Below are 15,850 nucleotides of genomic sequence, written 5' to 3' on the forward strand. Positions count from 1 at the left end.
ATCAAACACAGCTCAGGAAGCTGCTGGTCACACACAACAGCTTCAGCTTCCAAATTATTTTCAAGCATAGTGGCCATCGTATGGAGGCTGATACATAAATAAATCAGGAATGGTGATGGCCACTTTGCCAGGCACAAATCATAAATGTGACATCCAAAAATACCCACTCCCTCATTGTATGCTGCGCAAACACCCCTTGAAAAAGACATCAGAACATTATTCACACTCCTCTTCAGCACACAAAACACAGGTGATGTTACAAATCCCATAATCTTCCAATTTGGACTGGGTCTATCAATTTGGAACTCTGCTTGACAACACTTCCAACCTGATTGTCTTGCCATCTTACCTGGAGTTTGGAAAATTCCTGCCAGCAACCACCTGAGCATGGCTATGTCTGGAGTCTCTTTATTTCAGCTATTTCTGGACTCCTCCTTCCCATTCCCAGAAAGCCTCAGGAAGTGGAAAAAGACTTAAAAACTTTATGGAAGAGCCCAAAATGATCAATCAACAACATTTAGGGGTTCAACACCCATCTTAGTGCTAACAATGACAATAGCTTGATGGTGGCACTATGAGGTATCAGCCCACATTCCCAGCTCTAACCTGGATAGGAGATTCAGGAAATTCACATGGGTGGTACTACTGGAGTTCCTTGCTAACATTTATTTATTGCAGATTTATACATCCCAGTGGCTGCAAAAAAAGAAGTGGGTATGTGGCAGAAAGTTGAGTAAACTGTTCTTCCCCTTTACTTGGAGAAAATAAATGTGTAACATGCTCACAGAAGAACCCCCAGGTTGGAGATTAACGTTTGAGTGCCACGAATATAGAAAAACTCCATTTTTATTTCTGAGTTCTCAGACAGCAGGACAAAGCCATGAAGGAAAGGAACAGGAATGCTGTAAAACAGAAAGTACTCCATGAGCAGAGATTTATAATTAATCAACAAGAGGGATGCAGCACTGTTTTACAAGGCAATAATCCAGCCCCATTCCCTAAGGAAAAGCCTTGGAGAATGAAGGCCAAGTAGCTTTTTCAAACAAGGCAACTGGATTATTGCCCCATAAAGCAGCACAGCTCTGTGATGATTACCTTGGTGCTACATGCCCTTTTTAAAATGGTTTTCCCCCATAAATGTTTAAAACCTCCCAAGTAAAAAAGATCAGGGGAAGGGAAAGGAGATGTGGGGTAGAAAGCAACACATTTAATGTTTTCTTCTAATTTCTTGGGAAATACCAAGCGAACGACATAAAAGAAATGCTTTCAATCAGGGTTATTACAAATAGCAGCAATAAATCCTATTAATAAGCAGTGTACTAAGATTTTATGTCTCTCTTCTTCTTCACACATTGTTTCCCCTCTCTGTTCCCCCCCTTTTCACACACTCCCAAAGGCAGAAGCATTTTTCTTTATTTACAATTTTTGTGGCATTTCAGTTTCACTTCACATTTGGTACAGCTATCCCAAAACAAGGCAGAGACTCAAATATCTCCCAGAATCTTATTAGTGACGGCTGATAAAACTTTAAGCCACAATTAGCCTTTGTCCTATTCAAAAAAATAAGATATTTGGAGAACACAGTCTTGCACTCTTGACTGAACCCTGCCTTGACCTGTGTGACAACTCCAGGCTGTGCCACATGTGCTCAGGGTCAAAAATCACTTTTATTTAGAACAGACATATCCAGAACAGCCTGTGTATGTCCCATCGGAACAGTAATGGAACAAATATTCAATATACCAGCTCAAAAAAATATTCCTGGTAAGATGCTCTGAATACTCCAAGGATAGACTAAATTCTTCACGTGTGAATTAAAAGCAAAGCAGCAGCTCCATTCACAGCACTAAATATGCACAATTCACTGAATGAGAACAGGATCAAAATAAGAAAATTCAGCAGACTCCCAAACCCTTTGTTTCTGAGAATATTTAGACATGTCCCAGCTGCCTCACAAGACTGACACCTATTCAAGCTACTGAATTTGAAAGAAAATAACAAGTGGAAGTTTTACAAATATTTCCTCTCTAAAAACTCTTATTTCTTCCATTTTAAAAACTTTGCAATTCCTCTCATAAAAATTTCTTTGTAAAGGTAAACAGCTAAAACAAATATGATTTTGACTGATGTTGTTTTGAAAACATTAAATGGAATCCCACTGGGAAATTAAATGGAAATGTCACCTCTAATAATGGAAGAGAAATGATTCATAGGCAGACTCTAACATTTTAAAATATGTTGCCTACGTAATTAGAGGAGCCTGATTTTTCAAAGGAGCAGTCTCACACACCTTCCAATAAAATCAAAGCCCAAATGCAGGCTGAGAGCCACTTTCAACATATGTACTTCAAATATTTTGTCACAGTGCGGAAATTAAATCTGGGAAGCCCTCGAAGCCTGTTCCTACTACCTAAGGCGTGGAACTCACAGGGTTCCAACTGCTTTGGGAATGTCCTTCTGGAATAGCTGCTGACACCAATGGCAAAATTACAGCTTGGTTTCACAATGTTTGAACTACATAAAATATCTGTAATCATCTTTATAACCACTTAAACTTAAGATGCCCCGTTAAAGGCACCGGGACTTTGGAATCTGCAACCGCTTGAGCAAGAAAATCCTCAGATAAAGAAGGTGATACTTTCCAGGTTGGAAGGGGAGAAGAAAGGTTTAATTTCACTTACTGTCAAACAAAACAAATTTTAAAAAGCTCAAATTTGATTTAATTGAGACAGAAGCTGTCTGGGGATAGCAAACACTCAAGTCCCACCATTCCACTCCAGTCCCAGTACAACCTGTGAGGTGCAAGTTTTGACTCAGCCAAAACAGAGTTAACAATGCAGAACATATTCTCCAGGCTCTTCAATTTTATATAAAGCCAATTTTATCTGAAACTGCTAAGCAGTATTCATAGGTTATGAATAAAACTATTTAAAGGATAATCTAAGGGAGCCTTTTCATCAATATTAAAGTCATTGCACATTATACTGAGTTACTGAAGAAGGATATTCCTCTAACTGCTCCCAAACTGTGATTCCCAAACTAGGAATCACAGCCTGGAATACAGACTCTGCAGGTGATCCATACAAAGTGTTATTTTCAGGTGTATCTTTAGCTCTGCAACTCTGACAAGAAGTTTGAAGTCCTTTTCTGAGCACTCAGAGAAGTGAGGGAAAAACTGGTTTTGCATCATTTGTTTTCTCATTGAGGAGCCAGGATCTGGGATTTTTTTTTTATTTTTTTTTTTAATACAGCAAGTGGGGTTTATTTGCTGGACCCTAAGCTGCAGGAGAATGTGGGAACATCTTCATCAACTGCATTGAATGTCTCAGTTTCCTCTTCTGTAACTGCCGCATCTTTGGGGGCTCTCTTTGGGGTGGTGCATCACAGAATCATGGAATGGTTTGGGGTGGAAGGGACCCCAAAGATCATCCAATTCCACCCTCTGCGATGGGCAGGGACACCTTCCACAATCCCAGGTTGCTCCAAAACCTATCCAACCTGGCCTTGGACACTTCCAGGGATCCAAGGACAGCCACAGCTTCTCTGGGCAACCTCCCCATCCTCACAAGGAAGAATTTCTCCATAATATCTAAGTTGGCTTCAGAGCAAAGCCTCACAGCTTCCCAGTAACAGGAAGGAATTTTCCATGCTGCTGCCACCTCTAGAGGATTGTTAAGGAGAAGAATTTTGAGATTGTGAGTGTCCGATCCAAGAATATAAAAAATCCCGTCTGGGCAGAAAGTGGAAGGAGAAAACTCAGGTGCTTCAGCAGAAATCCCAAATGAAGGAAATTGTGCAGATGCCCTTCAAGGCAGCAGAAAACCAGTGGAGGTCCTGCCTTTCAGTCCATTCATGGTTTTAGGATCACGGGAAGTGCACTCCAAGTTTTCCATCAGGTATTTTGACTTTCGGGCCACAGAAGCCTCCCAGTCTCATCCTGAGACATGCAAATGACAGATTCTATTTTCACACATCCCTCAGAAGGGCATGTCCCTCAAAAGCCAGCCTGAAGCTCAAAGGCACTTTTTAAATCTAGTAACTGCATTCACTACCTAAATCTATAAACTTTTTATACAGAAGAATGACTTGCAAAAGAAAAACGGTGAAATTTGAGGCAACACGAGAAACTCCAGCTCCCACCACAGGCTTTTAAGGAAATGCTTCACTACAGGGCGGGCAGACAAGGACTTTGCACAATTCCTTGGTTTATTTTTTAACTATTACAAATTAAATTGGAAGTACTTGCTAGAAAAATAATTACAGAGTTTTTGGTCTAAATGTCACTCAGAAACTCAAATTCAAGCAGGTGTACAAACTGAGTTGAACACCAGAATATTTGGAAAATTTATCAGAAAAACAAAAAAATCTTTAAACAAACTTTACAAGGCCTGATTACAATGCAAAAATGTAAATGGTTTCATTTCCTCAAAGAAGCACATGAGCAGAAAGTCTTTCACCACATATACATATACATATACATATACATATACATATACATATACATATACATATACACATAGATACATCCCTCTCATCTTTAAATAAAATCTTCTGTGTGAAAGATCAAGTTTAATAAAACACACTAGTAAGCTAAGAATAATTTCTAAAAATGCATATATGGACCTTAGAGTCACCCAAAAGCAAAGGAAAAAAAATTCCTTGACCATAATGAAAAATCCAAATATGCTAAAAAAATCCAAGCAAGTAGAGGGTGCAAGTAGCTTTAACTGACATGCAGCCATAATACAATAGGATTACTGACTCTTAATACGCTGCCCAAAATTAAATTAATTTAATTGGCTCTGTTCCCTCATACCGCAGGAACACAGGACAAAGATAAAACTCTCTTTCCCTGTCAGCACAGGAGGTTGATCACTTACTGCAAAGCATGGAGGGCAAGAAAAATCGATGCTGCAGAGTAAAAAAACTCAGTGTAACCAACAGATTTCTCTTCCTGATAGCAAAAGAAAAGTGACCATGAAAACTTGTCAGGAGTCACTACTTGGCAAGAGTTCACCTAAAAACATTTCTCTCATCCCCCTCCCCTTTCTTTACTTGGTTTCCTTCCTCCTATTTCTGGCATTTTTTTGCATTTTCATCACTATCTGATTATGTTAATTTTTTCTTTTTTTTCATTTTCAAACTACCTTTGGCTGCTGAATACCCAAAAGATTTGTTTCAATGAGCTCCTTACAAAGGAAGCCACAAAGCAAATCCAAGCCTGGCCACTTCGGGGCACAGGGCTGTGCCCTTTCACAATGAGACACAGTCAGGAATATTTTCCAGTAATATCAGGCATGATTCCTGCCAGTGGGATTGTGTCTGATCCCAGAGGATGAAACAGCTGAGAGGAAAGACCACAGGCAAAATTCTCCACATTCCACAGACAGCTCAAAGGTGACTTCTGCAGTCAGGAGCACTGAGACTGTCTGTGATAATGACAATTGTGAGGACATTTGTCATGCAAGGGACATGCAAGTTTCATGAAAAAAAAATGGACAGGAGAGTGTAGGAAACACTTCCCTTTCCAAAAATAATAAGAAGAGTAAGAAAACATGCTAGAAGTTCACGAAGAGTGATCAGAGTATTGTCAACTTCATGGCACTACAAGGTCATAAAATCCAGAGATGCTGTTGGTTGGCACAGGTGGGTGCAGGATTTGAAAAAATCCCTGAATAATTTGGGTCAGGAGAGACCTCAAACCCCAGGGACATCTTCCACTATCCCAGGTTGCTCCAAACCCATCCAGCCTGGCCTTGGACACTTCCAGGGATCCAGGGGCAGCCACAGCTTCTCTGGGAAACCTGTGCCAGAGCCTCAACACCCTCACAGGGAACAATTCCTTCCCAGTATCCCATCTATCCCTGCCCTCTGGCAGTGGGAAGCCATTCCCTGCGTCCTGTCCCTGCACATCCTTTGTCCCAAGCCCCTCTCCAGCTCTCTTGGAGCCCCTTTAGGCTCTGGAAGGGGCTCTGAGGTCTCCCTGGAGCCTTCTCTTCTCCAGGTAAGCACCCCCAGCAGCTCTCCCAGCCTGGCTCCAGAGCAGAGGGGCTCCAGCCCTTGGAGCATATTTGTCCTCTCATCTCAACCTTTTCAAACATGTCTGTGTCCTTCTTATGCTGCTTTTAGGAGAAAATTATTTAGAAGATTCTGTGTTTTACTGGGAACTATTCCACCTGGAGCTCCAACAGCTTGGAATTAGATAATGACCAAATCTGCCTAAAAGTGCCCAGTTCTGGCTGCTGATTCTGAGGAAAAACAGGAGTAATGAGTCCCACACACCTACACGGCAGATCCTGGACCAATTCTCCCGTAAGAGTCTAAAAAGACCATTTCAAGTTAAAATCTTACAGAATAACAGCTAAGACCACAAGAAAATGAATTTAAAAGTTGTTAATTGAGCACCCATAAAAATACTCTCCCTTTTCATCAAGACACATTGGGCAAAGTGCATCACTCTTAAAACTGTTGTCTAAAAAGTTAGAAAGGTTGGAGAGAACTGGCAATAGCTGGGCCTTTACATTAGCATAAACACATCAAATATTCATTACAGCTGAGCACTCATTATGTCAGCAGCTGAATTAAACAACAAGAATAATGTTTCCCAACTATAAAAATAAGTGCCACAACAGTCTCCTGCACCAGAGCAATTTTCAAGAGGAGACGGTGAGACAGTGTTGCAGGAACCACATTGTACTCTCTGCTAAAACTGCTCCATTCACTGCAAATATATCGGCTTTTAACAGTTCCTTTTCAGATGAATTTCTACCAAAGAGAAAGAATTATGTTTCATATGATAGGAAAAGCATCATATTGGGACAATGGGGTTTATTGCAACAGCAGAATGTATCTTAAATGCAAGATTACACCAACACTATGAGTTTACCAGTTTAATCATAGCTTTAAAAAAAAAATAAATACAGCAGACATCACAAAAACCCATTTATATGAAGTTTTTACACTGGCTGCACAAAAACAGAAAATAGAACCAGAAATGTAATGGCAGCGGAACAAAACATCTCAAGTCTTTGAAATGTATCACAACTGTGAACAACTAATGGAAAGACTTACATAAATATAACGTCATAGATATAAACGAAAGCCATACAAAAGGTAGGTAATAAAGGCATTAGGACAAGGAGGAATGGCTTTAAATCAAAAGAGGGTGGATTTAGATTATACACAGGGAAGGAATTATTCCCTGTGAGGGTGGAGAGGAAACAGGTTGCCCAGAGAAGCTGTGGCTGCCCCTGGATCCCTGGAAGTGTCCAAGGCCAAGCTGGACAGGGCTTGGAGCAACCTGGGTTAGCAGAAGGTCTCCCTGTCCATGGCAGGTGGAACTGGATGAGTTTAAGGTCCCTTTTAACCCAAAGGATTCCTCACTCCACGATTCCATCACGTCAATGAAAGCAATATGTCACTAGATGGACACGAAAAGAACCACACTCACCCACCAGGATGTGAGATGAGAAAGAAGGAACTTTATTTTGGGGTTCAGGGTTTAAATAGGGTTTGGACTTTGACCAGTGATTGTGGGACAAGGTCAACACCTCTCCAACCCCACTGGTCAAACCAGAAGTCCATCAATTTGTCCTTCCCCCTGGAAAGAATGCTATTATTTACAAAATTTCAGTCTTTATGTTACAAGATTGAACTGCTGTCCAAGAATGTAAACATCAGAAGGCTGAAAAATCAGGGCAACAGCAATAAGCCTTAACTAAGTAAAGAAGAGATCCTCTCTTTCCTTGAAATCCTTCCTGCCTTCCCACCTACGGAGATCAGAAAGAAGATGGACAATGAACAAAGAATTCGCAACCAAGGACAGAGAAACACAACTCTCTCCAACTGGGAACAGATTATAATGGAAACCCATGGGCAAACACCAGGCTGGTCTTAGAAGCGGGATAACTGCCTAAAACAAGAGGAGGTTACAAATTTCCTGGAGAAGATTGTATCAGTGGATACCACCTACAATTCAGTGCAAAACTTCCCAACCTACCATGTTCAACCATTTCAATCAATACAGGTCAAAACAAACAGATTTTTCTGAGTATGCTCCTCCTGAACCTACACATTTTCCCGCAGTCTGTCCTCTCCACAGTCTCTGCAAGTGCTTTAATCTGGGATGGAATTTTTATTACCAAAATCACTGTCTGTGGAAAACGAGAATTTGAATAGCCTTAACACTGTGCTGTCTGTAGAGTTCTTAGTTTTTAATTGCTGTGCATTAGTTGAACAAGAAAAAGACTTTATTCCTATTCCTACCTGTAGGACTGGAAAAAACACTTCTGTGGGGCTTCCAAAACAAAAACCACACAGGAATCTTTCATGGAGCAAAGCACTTTTACTCTGTATCTACTCTTATACTGGTGCTGTGCTGAGGTGTAGAAGGGACGAAGGTTTGTGTGGAAAAATCAATACAATGGAAACCTCTCAGTGCTGAAATCCAAAGTCTGCATTTGGAGAACGAGGACTAAACCCTTGTTACGTGTCAGGAAAAAAAGCAGGAACTCTTATGTGCATAATCCAAGAAGATGGTCAAAGAAATTTTCCAATTTGATGTAATTTAGCAGAGAAAAAAATATGGTTTTTTCATGCTTTTGCTCTTATTCTTTTAATATTAATTTATATGGAAGATCTTTTCATTGTAGTTTAGTGAACTCAACCAAACATTCCTTCAGACATTCCAGTTTCATTTGGCATTCAGTAAAACCGTTGTGTATGAGGGAGACGCTTTCCTTGGGATCTGATTAATTCCTAAACTGTGGATCTGGAAGTGTCTGAACCATCAGTCACGGACCAGCTGCTCAGGGAGGTGCTGGATGTCCCATCCTTGAAAGTGTCCAGGGCCAGGCTGGATGGGGCTTGAAGCAACCTGGGATAGTGGAAGGTGTCCCTGCTCAAGATCAGGGGTTGGATATTCCCTGATTTCTCTCCTATTAATCTGTTGATTAATAAGATAAGATCACACAGAGCAAACAGTGCTGCAAACACTGTGCATTTCCTGTTTTAAAACCCCAAAATTATATGGTACAGAGGTTGTAATTTCAGACAAACCGGAATTTGACACAGGCTGAAGAGGACAACAACAAACAGGAGAAAAGATAATACCAAGACTCTGCTTGATCCTGGCAAACTTGGCAAAAATAGGTGATTTAACAAATGTAAGGGAAAGACAATAATGGGAATTTTTAGCATGACCTATAATTTATCCCTAAAAACATTTTCAGAAAGACTGCTGTAGTGACTCAGAGGAACAGATGTATACTGAGCATAACTTAATTACAGAAAAAAATTGGAAAAGCATGGTTGTCCATAATTATTAACAGAACAAGCTTCTATTGTTTCTACAATTTCAATCCTTAAAAACTGTGAGCTATTCCTCAGCTATAAATAAATGAGAATACAGGCAGACAATATAACTTAAAAATACTACAAATTAATATTTTTATATTCTCACCATCTTTTTTTCTATTTTCGAATTTTTTATGGTCAATAAAGAGTGTGACAAACAGGACTGATGGGACAATCTCCTTAATCACCTCCTAAAGGTGATTCCTGCACAATGACTACGAAAGTTACTCAACTCACTTAAATGATATTTTAAGAGTTACAGTGCACAAAATAATACTGATTTTGCTCAAAATTTTTTGGCATGGATAAAGACAGTGGCCTGTATGGAGTAAAGGAGTGGAATTCCACACAAGTCAATCCCACTGTGACAAGAGAAAACACTTTAGAATGGTGGACTCAAAATAGGCAATTATTCCAGATTAATGGTAAAGAATAACCGGTAAATGGAAAGAGCCTTAAAATATATTTATATAATATAACTCTTTTCTTAACTTTTTTAAATTAGATGCTGAAGACACCTCAACACATGGAGTTCTACCATATGCAGAATATCTAGATAATCTCCCATAGCTATAGGAACGCAAAATAACACCCCAAATTTTAAAAATTATATTATTGTCCTATAACCATATTTAGGGAGAATCCACAGTCATGCTGAGAACTGCTCATCTCTTCCTTGTCCAATAACCACAGGGGTTCAGAGTAAGCATTCATTTTAAAAATGCTTTAATATATCCATATATAAGGCACAAACTGAGCCCATTCCAGGCCCATTTTGATCTCAAACTACTTTGACACTAATTAAAACTGCAGAGTAAACCTTGGTTTATGTCCATTTATCGCCACAAGTGAAATCAGACATTGGCCCATCACAGTATCCAACATGATGCTCTAATGTGAAATACTATCTGTGGTTTAATAACAAAAATGAAGTTAAACCCCAACCCCCAAGCTTCATCTCCACACTGAAATATGCCACGTTAAGGCACTGCACAATCTGATCTAAAACAGATATTAATGATTCATTACGAATTAATCACTAATTGTTCATTTATGAAGTTATTAAACCTATCCAATAATTAAAGATCATAGATGAATGGTGGCAATGAATAATCAGATTAGAGTATCCAGAAAACTCCAGCTGATAAAGAAAATACATAAATACAATAAACCATGTCAAATTACACCAGAAATTCCATTTGCATGCAATCCAACCAATGTTCAGGTTCCAGCCATTTAAACTTTGCAATTCCAATTTCATTTTTAAATTGCCAAGTTGGGATATTTCCCAAAAAATCAGCACTTAGATGAACTTTTAAAATCAAAGAGTTTAGCAGGAAGAAAAATATTTTATAACGTAGGCCAAAAGGAATGTGCAGTGGTGTGTATGTCATCTAGGAATCCAAAATGTGCTGATGAGATAGTTCAGATAAACAGTGTTTCCAACATTGTAGAAACTGCTTCAAAATAACTTCAGCGCCCACAGATGTTGAAATATTTGTAAAAATACTTCTCTTTATAAATGCACTGCAAGCACCCACATGTTGATCATGTTTAAAACCTGAATTTATGAAATTATGTAGGTACTTGGGAGAGTAATATAGTTATTTTAATGTATCACTTAGAAATGTAACGGTCATTTTAATATTTCCCTTAGTGACAACTCCACAAATGTTTTCTGTTGTTTTCTGAATTTTAATAGGGGCACCGAGGAAAGATTTGGTTGGGAACGTCACGATTAAAGAAAACAGCAAATGCTTTGAGACTGAGCACGATTTCTGAGAAATAAAGGGAATTCCTTCCAGAATTCCCCACGGACAGACAAACTTAGGGCAGTGTTGTGATGCAAACTCAGCCCAGCACATCCCTGTGTCCCCGAGCACATCCCATGGCAATGCCTGCGCAGGAACAACAGACAAGAACCACACAGAGAGCAGAACTCAACTTCTCCAAACACTCCCCTTCCACCCAGGATCCATTTGAAATCCCCCACGGCATACCTATTCCCACATAGAGCTGTTGAGGATATTTCAAGGATTTAGAAAGACAGGGTTGCTGTGTGAATAATGGAAATTTTTCTTCAGAACTCCCTGAGAAACCCTATTAAAAGGTTTCAGTGCACCAAATATTAATCACAAAAGCATCTTACCCACCGTTTAACTACTGCATCTTTCAAAAGGCTCACTGATGTAGTAAAAAATCAGAAAGATCTTGCTAAGAAACCAATTTAATGTAATATTAAGTAACCCAAGTTTTTGACATCATCAAAAAGACCAGTTAATTTTAGCAGCCTCATAATCCAAATGCCACAGTTACAACACAAACACATTCCTATTAAAAACCTTTCCAATAATGCTGTTTCTTCCCTTCAGCAGGGAAGAATGAGGGAAATGTACTTGTGCAGCATGCCAGGAATTGCACATCTCACAGGCTGAACAATCCAGCTTTTAAGGATAGGGTAATACTTACTCCAAGCGAAGCCGATCCGTAAAAATCTATGGTTTACAGTTACTCCCTGAAATAATAATGCTGATTGTCACAGCAGCAGGAGGATAATCCCAGCACATCCAGGCCTAATAGGCAGCGTGATCATATTTGCTCTCAGGAAATCAGCAGGCAGGTACCTCTCTCCCTGAAAATCCAGGCACCTTTGGAGAAAACAATGGACTTTTAGGTCCTTCATTTTATTGAAAGCGTAAAGCATCCACGCTTCAGCTGTCACTGGTTTTTTTAGTCCATTTTCTTTTAATTTCTGAGAAAAGAGCAATTTTTTTCATTGTTTGCAGCAAACAGGTCCTGTAACTACAAACTGAAGTTTCCGTATCCAGTGCCATCAACTGTGTCATCTCCAAACATTCCTCACTTGGCAGCAGCCGATATTTTTCCATCTCTTGTTGCTTCTAAAAGTAGAAAATTCAGCGATTTCAGAGGCTCTCTAGGAAGATGCACTGAAGGGAATGTTTGAGAGCAGAAGCAGAATAACCACGCTCTGATTTTACCCTTCAGGCACAGCCTGGGTGTCTTCGCCGTGTCCTGCTGGGTCTTCAGGTTTGTCCCCTAAAGGCTGGGACATGGAGCCAGGACAGCACCAAGCAGCAAAAACAAACGTCGTGGCTTTAAGAACATACTCACTTTGCTATTGAGGTGTCACAACTTTCTCTCTACTCTTACTTCACTGCTGGGTCAGATGAAATCTTTAAGGAGGTTCCATTAAAAGTTCATTTCTGTCGAGAGAAACGCTGGAATTCCCATTCCGAACGTATTCCAAAGGAGATCAGGTTCAGTTTTAAAGCATGTTTGTGTCGATGAAAAGTTTTTGTTTTGCTGCAAAAAATGAAAATTCTCCCTTTTATTTACACAATCCCTCTGTAATCTTCCAAGTTACTCGGCTCCCTTACAGTTTATCAGACATAGGGGGAAAAAAAAAATCCCCAAATATCGTATTTCCCATATGTACAAACTGACATTGTGGAGGCTTCATTAAAAGCTTTTATTTCTCTGCTCACTGCTAACTGGACGTCATTTAATGTCACCACCACTTCCCAAGAGCCCAAGAGACTTAAAAAGCGACGGAAGTTTGAAAACCAAAAAAAAAAGTTGTGAGTTTTTTCTGTACCCCAGGACGGTTTTCTTTCGCGAAGCTCAAGCCGAGACAGCAGACAAAAGAAGCTGATTTGACTGAGCCGTGCCAAGTCTTGCCTTTTTTTCTTCCCTCGCCTCGCTCGCTCTCTCGCTCTCTCGCTCGCTCGCTCCCAGCATGGCAACCTTCCCGAGCAGTCTTGGCGGAGCTCCAGCCTGTGCCAGCCTGTCTGAATCCTTGTTTTCCAAAAAGATGCTCTTTGCGAATCAATTAATAGATTTCCAAACAGGAAACTGTGGGTCAGTAACCAAATCTTGGCACCAACAGCCGCCGCTCCTGCCAAATCGGCTTTATAGATTTCATGGTTCCCTACCTTTTACAATGGATGCAACGTTTGTGCTCCCGGATCGTGGAGCACTGGAAGCCATTCCCTGTTCTCGCAGGGATAAGAAATCTGCTCGCTAAAAATGTCCGCATGCGACACATGAACAACCTGCAGTAAATCAAGACTCTTTGGAAGGCGGGCGTATGTGTAATTTTAATAAGCACCAAATACTCCTTAAAATAATGTGTTTTCATTCTCCCCTCCCCAGAATCATGGGAAGATGCCAGGAGCAGGAGACGTATAGATGTGAATTAAGATCACACTCAGAAGTCACGCACGTTTTTAACTTTATCTGAACTCCAGCTTGAAAACAACCAGTCTTCTCAATTCCACCATTATTAAAAATCAGCTGAAAATTAATAAGAAATCGGATCCCGGGTCATACACAACAAATCTCCCCACATCCGTGGATCCAATGATGTCATCTGTTAATTCAACAGCTCAAGTTCTTGTGGCACTCAGAGCAGAAATGGCTCAGCATTAACAGTCAACTCTGGTGGCAAATTTTCTGATGTGTTGCAAGACTTTCAGGATAGAAAATTATATTTGGAACTTGATTCAATATATTCTAAATGACAAGAATTCATGTGAGGAAAATTACAGGAATAAACTTTCTTTTATCTTCAAGCTATTTGCCAAGGCAAAATGCCAACTTTTTAAAATACATGCATTACATTAATGAGCTAAATAGAATATTCTGAGGGAAAAAAAACCTTCCTGAAGTGTTTAATTTTCAAAGTCTGTTCAACAGAGAGTCTCAGAAGTTCACAGGATCATAGAATGGTTTGGGTTGGAAGGGACCGTAAAGACCATTCTGTCCCATACCCTGCCATGGGCAGGGACACCTTCTGCTATCCCAGGTTGCTCCAGCCCCCATGTCCAACCTGGCCTTGGACACTTCCAGGGATCCAGGGACAGCCAACAGCTTCTCTGGGCAACCTGTGCCAGGGCCTCACCATCCTCACAGGGAGGAATTCCTTCCCAATATCCAAGAAAACCCTCTCTTTTTCTAAAGGTTCCGTTCTGTGATTGGGTGACCTTACCTAATGGGGTTTTTTTTAAAAAAAAGCAGGTTAATTCTCTACCCCTTCAGACCTCAGATATCCACCCAAGGTTCCTCCTGTCCTGTTTCCAATGACTGTAATGGACCCATACATGTTTCTCCCAGCAGCTTCCCAACTCCAGAAGAAACACCATTAACTTTAAAATTACATTTATGTCTCCAAATATTGCACGCTCTCTCATTGCCATTTGCACCTTGCATCCACATGACAGGGCGAACTTGGGAAAAAAGCAATGTATCATCTATTTCTTTTCTTTGTGCACTTGACAGCAAAATCTAATGTATCACTTTGCCTTTACTGAAAGACCATCAGGCATCAACACGGGAACAAAAAAGATCTCATGGAAATTATTGACAGGGAAATAACTCTGAAAGCCTAAACTACTGCAGGATGTAAACTAATGTTTAGCTTTTAATTAGTTTTCCTTAAAAAATGTTTGTATTAACAACAGGGGACTTCAGCAATACTAAATTTATTTATTTATTTATTTATTTATAAAACCAATAGAGATGAACTATTTTAACTATTCCTTCTTTACTCTTAGTGAAAGTGAAGGCAGTAAAAACAAATATAATCCTGAGCAGACAAATGTTTTCTTGCAAAGAATTTGCTAACAGGACGAAGAACCTTGTTTTATCCCTCAAAATACTGCTCCAAAGGCAGTGGATCCAATAAGAGTGGATCTCGTGCAGGAATGATTTCACTCTTCCTTCCTTAAAGCCTTTTGTCCGAACTATAGTTTACTGGGGCTCTCCTAATTCCCTCTCTCCTCTTAAGGACTCCAACTGCACCACTCCACTGGAATTGCTCCCAGCTCCCTCTGTGACACCTTCCAAAATGCATCATCTAGTCCACCATGTTGATATCTCTCAACGGAATTCATTTCTGCTCCTTCACTTCTCCTCCTTCACATAAAGAAGTTTCCAGCCCAATGAATCGAGCGTTCAGTATCATCCAGACAGGAAGAAAACATAAAACTTCCTCCGCAATTTGTTTTGGGCCCTTTTCTCATGTTTTCTGTCTGGTTTTCACTGTGCTCCCCCCTCAGCTTCTCCAGTTTGCTCTCGTTGTTGTCTCCCACAGTTCTGAAGTTAGCCCTTTCCTTTCCTTCCTGCACAAAGTCTATAAATTTTTCCTTGGAAGGCTGCAGTAACCCAGTACTCAACTCCCAGATAACATGACCTGACACCAGGTTCTGTATGAGTCCATAAAGTGGTTTTTCACGCTCGCATGTTACTTCTGAGTGTTCTCCTCTCTCCAGCTGTCTTACTGATGTTTCTTTGATGTTACTCTCTTCCAACGCACAAAATACGGAAACAGTCAAATTCCTCATCACTCCAAGTATTTGCCTATCCATCTCCAGTCCAAATTTGACCACGTTTGTTGTTTAACATTACAGAACCACGTGGAGCTCTGTCTTTCAACACCATCTATATCCCCATTCTCGGAACAAAGTCCCTGAATTTA

The 15,850-nt window shown here is 40.1% G+C and overlaps 1 protein-coding gene across 2 annotated transcripts in view; it reads right to left on the reverse strand.

Moving 5' to 3' along the window:
* The window catches only part of MSRA (methionine sulfoxide reductase A), a 239,774-nt gene that overhangs the window by 204,994 nt on the left and 18,930 nt on the right, over nucleotides 1-15,850 (reverse strand). The window contains exon 1 of one of the 2 annotated variants that reach the window (XM_066180121.1): nucleotides 11,824-11,982. The exons of the other annotated variant lie outside the window; for it this stretch is intronic. The gene's annotated coding sequence lies outside the window, so the exon portion shown is untranslated. Of the gene's footprint in view, nucleotides 1-11,823; nucleotides 11,983-15,850 lie in introns of those variants that run through there. 2 annotated transcript variants of the gene reach the window in all.

The sequence above is a fragment of the Chamaea fasciata genome, unplaced genomic scaffold (genome assembly GCF_029207755.1).
Source record: "Chamaea fasciata isolate MVZ Bird 193981 ecotype frontalis unplaced genomic scaffold, bChaFas1.0.hap1 SCAF_3, whole genome shotgun sequence".
NCBI classification, from domain to species: Eukaryota; Metazoa; Chordata; class Aves; order Passeriformes; family Sylviidae; genus Chamaea; species Chamaea fasciata.